Here is a 6252-nt window from a genome sequence, read left to right as displayed (position 1 = left end):
TTTATCACAGCCATATTTAACGTAGGCATCAGATGGAATCAAGCTTTGTGTAGTCTGGTTGATTCAATCTAGATCAGTAGATGGAAACACGGCGAATTCACATTTTCTCTCTTTTATTTTGCAACACTTTAAAAGTTTGCACAAAATTTGCATGCCAATTGTTTGGAAACATAGCTATTGTGGCACTGAAGCACTTTATATAAAATTGCATATATATAAAAATATATAGAAAATCTTGATTAAAAAAAAAAAGATAACTGCATTTTTAGGAACATCTTGAATGGTGCAGCCCACTAGTAGAGTAAAGCTCTGATACACAGTTTAAAGATGACGAGTTACTTAAAACATGTCCATGTGGTACCAGTGGACGTGCCTGTCAGGACCGTGTCCCTGGCCTTGTTCACACTGTCCGTCCCTCACGTCTTCACATGTCCCTGTTTTCTTTCCGAAGTCAGAAGATGGAGATCGCCAGGTGCCACAAAAGGAAATCAGAGATTTCCATCAGGAGTGTTGCACCGAGGACAGTGAGTGTTTACAGAGCAGTAAAGATTGTTTACACTGTTACAATGTGAGAAGACGATGCCCATTTAGTGGCTATCGCCTCATCTAGCCTACGTGTGCCCACACACAGCAGAAGAAATAGCAATCTCTACCATCAAGAGAAAAATGTCATCCAGTGCAGGCCTGCTGAAAAGCTTACATTAAGAGAATAAAGATGGATGTTCTCCTTAAGCAGACAGGAATGCTTGGGACTATTACTGGAAGAAACAATGCTGACAGTTCCTTTAGGAAACACTGACTATATTCATTTTACTCTGCTAAACATCTCTGTCTTTGAGTGATTACGTCGCTTAATGGATGTCACCTCTGAACTCAACGAGGAAACATCCAGGAATGTCTGCTATTCCAAACAGCTCAGTGACTGTTTATTCTTGACGCTTAAAGGAAGTTCTCTGAAGTCATGACTCCTGTTCTGGAGCGACTGGAAAGTTCCTCTTCCATGCAGCGAGACGACCACTTCAACTCGCTGTCACTATCTGAGGCTGCTTTCCTTCCTGCCAGTCGGAGGCCAGACTTCATGTTTTGGTACCAGAGGTGTTTGGGCAGCCAGTGGAGATGGATCAGTCTGTTCCGCGAGCTAACCGGGCTGACTCAGAAACAAACCCAGGAAGCGAAAGAATGTACAGACAGGCACTTGATGTGATCACAGTTGGACTTGGACTGGATCTGAGCTGGAAACACGAAAACAGATGAGGTGGCATGATGTTTCTGTGTAGAGACAGACTCATAGGATGTTTTCAGACTTCTAACCTGTGCAGAGGCTTTCAAGGTGCAACAGGTTCTTGGACAGTTTGTGCAAACAGCAGGGTTTTCAAAGACTTTAGCTCTATGAGTCTTGATCTCCAGAAACTACAACTGGATCTCAATCAACTTGAAAACTGAAATGCAATTACCTTTCTTGTTGCTAATGAATTCAAGTTCCCAGAAGAAAGGCAATTATTTTCTACTACTTTTATTGTAAAAGTCAAACTCTTCTCATTTCTTACTTAATTACATTTGACCTCAGAATCCTTGAATCTTAGCTTCACATTATAAAGTGCAGCACAGAACAACATTTTCTGTTGTTTTACATGGAGTGAGAGAGACACAGCATATCTACAACTTAACTTGACAGAACATGTTGAATGAAGCCATTTTTACTTCCAAAGAAGATACAAAGATAATGCTGCACGTGTGTAAACTTTTATGCTGTATACAACATGTAGAGAACCACTTATACCAGTTTGCAGCAACAAAGGGAGGTCATTTGTGAAAAGTTTTTTTTTTAACCTCTCTTTTTATAAGCTCTTTGCTCTACAAGGTAGATGTAAAGCTTAAGCATGAATACAGTTCTGGCTGAGGTTCGGGTTAGGAACAGACAAGGCATTCTTGGGTTAGGCATAAATACAGTCACTAAAATTAATGGAAGTCAATACAATGCAATATGTTTGGATAAATGTACAAGGATGTGTGTGTTTCTCTGGTAGACTGGGGACCAGTCCTGGGTCCAGTTGGAGGACCCCCGAGTTGGGGGGCCCCAACTGTGATCCTGCAAGGACAAGCTGGTACAGACGATGGATGGATGGATGGATGGATGGATGGATGGATGGATGGATGGATGGATGGATGGATGGATGGATGGATGGATGGATGGATGGATGGATGGATGGATGGATGGATGTGGGTTTTAGTTGAATATCTCTACATATGACAGGACTTTCACAAAAATGTAACATGCTTTTGTAAACATGAATTTGAACTGACAAAAGAAAACAAAGACTAGATTACACACATTAGCACAGTAATTAATACTGCGCGGTGCCAATGAACTGATTACATTTATTGACATAATCGAGCGATCTCCTCCCCCATCCAACCCCTATCAACTCTTTGCGTCAGCTATAAACACGCTCTTGTTTTCCTGTCGTTTGTCCTCATCCACCAGCTCTGTTCTGGAATTCAGCAGGAATGCAGAAACAGCATCCTGTTTTCATTTAGTGCTCTGACTCAGCCATTCAGACTCCGTCGCACACGTCGGCCCTTTAATTCTAGATGATGTCAGGTTGGATCAGGGGTGGGCGACTCCAGGCCTCGAGGGCAGGTGTCCTGCAACATTTAGATGTGTCTCTGCTTCAACACACAAATAATGAGGTAGCTAGCAGAACTATGGAGAATTTGACTGCACTTAGTAGGTCATTCAGTTATTTAATTGAAGTGTGTTGGACCAGGGAGACATCTAAGAGTTGCAGGACACTGGCCTGGATTGCTTCAGTTGAACTAACTGAACCAGGAGCGTCCAGTGGCTGATTGTGTATCAGTGGATAGAGAACTGAACTTACTCCAGTTCCCTCCTGCTGCACTATAACCTCCTGGAAAAGAATTTCTCCAAAGGTATCATCTGAGAGTCTGTCGCTCCTTTTTCCATTAACCATAGCATTGTGTAAATTGAAATTGTAATAATAAATTTGTGCAATGGAAACACCATTTCTCACATCACAGGAGTCACATGATCAACAGCCGGATGTTACTACTGGAGGAAACAACAAAGAAGATGACAGGAAGTGGCAGGAGGATGACGGTTTGTTTTTGTTTTTTCCGGACAATCTGCATCTGTCTCCAGCAGAGCTCTCACAGCATCACAGTTCATAAAAAGTTGTGTGTCATTCCAACGTGTTGAATCCATAACACTTCAGTAAAATCACCAACTACAATTTCCCCCAAAACGGCGCATACATAGCCGCTCCCAAGTAGGCGGGGCTTGTTGCTCCAATGCCTGAACAAGACGCCGACGTCTCCTCTGAGGGATGAAAGATGATGAGCGCTAGCACCATGATGAACTATGAATATATCTCATGTAACTGTTTATTTGTTATAACTTATTGAGTGAACGAGCTCAATAAGTGTGGGATTTTTAATTTCATGTCTTAGTTTATGGAAATACAGCAGTTGTGAAATTGTGGTTGTTTGACATCAGCAGAACATCGACAAAAGTTTCCACAAAATTTGCAATGAAAACACAGATTGTCAGCGTAAAGCGACTCTCCTGTAAAGTGGTTTTTGTGACCATAGAAAAGCCCTACATAAATCCAGTCCATAATATTACTTCGTGGTCAGGTTGTGTCCTGCCCCCCTACTGATGCGGTTTAAACCTCCAGAGCTGAACGAAACGATGCTTTGTGTGACTTTAAATCGAGCCACTTCCTCAGCCAGTCAATTATCTGTAAGTCTCACAGACTTGACTCATGAGTCCAGGATGTCCTGCAGATAATTTTGGAGAAAAAAAAATGTCACTCAACATCCTCTGTAATAAACAACTCATGAGCTCACGTTTGCCCTCCAAGAACAGCCTATCTTATGTAAACGTCACCTCACAGGCAGACTGTTTTTTTGACAAGTGACAGTAACACAAAGAAATGCTGTGTGCAGTGATGACATGCTGGGTTTTACTCTGCTCCCTCCGGCTCTCAGCAGGTTGAAAGTGCGCCCCCTCACTAGTTAAATGTTAAGCAGACACACCTGCTTTTGTACTGTCAATCTGCAGAGAGTACTTTAAAGATACCAGAGTTTCTTGGACAGTAATTTTCAAACAGAAGATATTTTCAAAGACTCTACTTTTACAAGTCTTGATCCTGAAACTATTACTGGATCTTAAGCTACTTGAAAACTGAATTTTAATTGTCTTTCCCATTTTTAATTCATCCAAGTCCACCTTACTTTTATTTTAAAAGTCAAACTCTTATCATGTCTTATTTAATCCCACTTGACCTCAGAATCCTTGCACATTAACGTCACATTATTTCTTTCTAAGGAACGAGGAAGTAAAACCTTTGGCTGCACCCTTGTGTGTTGTTGACACACCACAGCTGCTGGGTTAATTCTTCCATTTAGTTCCTTTGGTCCAAAGTTCTGGTATGATTCATGTCCACACCTTCTTTTCACAAACAACCAGGAGCTGGAGCATAATGCTCCATACAATGTAGGTGTTTACAAAGGGGTCCAACCGACCCCACACCCGTATCACTTGTATCATTTGCCTCAGTTCTCGCACGCACAAAGGTTAGAGTCCAAACCAGAGATGTTGAAAATGTGTTCCTCAAGAACTGTTCAAACATGTTTACGTGTTGGTTTTTTTTTTTTACCTCTTTTATTTGCTGTTTTTTCCCTTTCATTTTCATATCACCATATATTCCAAGGTGGCAGGAAGGAGAACTCCCATTATCCCTGCATGTATGATGCAAAGCGGTAACATTTGTATTTATTTTTATTATTTATTAATTTTCTTTTACAAATAACATGTTTAGATTTTCTGTATGTTTTTTCTACTTTGCAAACAGTTCATGTTAACTCCAATGACCCAATATCTGATTCTTCTTTTGCACTTTGACCTCTCCTCAGGACATGATTTGTTTTGTATTAAGATGCTACTTCAAGAAGGTATTGAAAATGTTATTTGGGCTTTAAATATGAACTATATTGAAATGCTTTTTAGGAAGGTTATGTGAAGCAACTTCAGCTATTTTTTAAGATAGCATTATGGGAAAAATAAATCTTTAAAAAAAAATTGCAAGTTTTTCAAAAAGGTTTAGCAAAATCTGCAATTCTAGGAAGCAACAAAAAAAAAAAAAAAAAAAAAACCCATAGCAACATCCTGGAGGTGTTGGTTGGTAGACCAGTACCAGACCAGAGGACCTCAGGGTCTGCAGTACATCAAAAAACCAAAGAGACATTTATAAACCACTGAAGTAATCTTAAAAACTATCCTGAGACTTCTGGTCTCTGCTAGCACACGAGCTGCAGAGTTTTGTAACAGCTGAATGATGGACAGATTTTTCTTATGAAAACCAGAAAGCAGGACAGTAGAAATAAAATCCTGCACCAAAGTCTCAGCATCAGCCAGACGGAAAACAGAGTGAGCTCTGAATAGATGATAAAATCCTGTTTTGACTTCATGTTTGATATGTGGAATAAAAGTAAAAAAAAAACGCCAACATGTATTTCTGCTAGATGTGTTCTCTCATGTCATCCATAAAAAAACAACTAAAAAAAAACAAGATATACAAGATGAATAGTTTCAACATTTTCTTTTATTCTCATACAAAATTCTTAACATTAGTTATAGAAATATAAATACATTTCTCAATAAGTTAGGCAATAAATAAATTCTTGTATTTACAATTACTGTGTTCGTATTAAAAAAGCTTGTAAACTGAACTTGACATTCAGTGCTGAGATGTTTTCTGCTTTGCAGTGATTGAAACGAAGCGAATCCACAATCAGTCACAGATTCAGTCAGCCTGCAGCGCCAACTACTGTTCCTCTGACCAATTACACAGGAATAAATGGATACTTATTGGGACTGATGTGTTCTTTTGTTTGCTTGTTTGTTTGTTTTTTCAGACAAGCTAAACATCATAGAAACCTTCTGGCTTATCCTCTAATAAAAACAAACACTTGAGTCATCACAATAGACCTACAGCGTCGCTGCCGTTCAGCAAACAGGAAGGAGCTGGCAAACCTTGAAAGAACTAATTGTTATTACGCAAAACCCAGAGAGATGACATTCGCTTCACCATGGCCGTGTGGGCCAGGCCTGAGCTAGCTGCCGGTTTCAAGATTTCATCATTTCAAAAGCCATTTGCAGGTTTGTCCTAAAGGTCAAGCAGGACAGCAGATTCCAGCTCTGATACAGAGGAGTTTGGAAATAAGGGTCTG

This window comes from Poecilia mexicana, unplaced genomic scaffold, assembly GCF_051168715.1.
Source record: "Poecilia mexicana isolate PSO_F unplaced genomic scaffold, ASM5116871v1 scaffold_11, whole genome shotgun sequence".
Classification (NCBI taxonomy): Eukaryota; Metazoa; Chordata; class Actinopteri; order Cyprinodontiformes; family Poeciliidae; genus Poecilia; species Poecilia mexicana.
The sequence above is the reverse complement of the archived record's forward strand: the minus strand, read 5'-3'. Positions refer to the sequence as shown.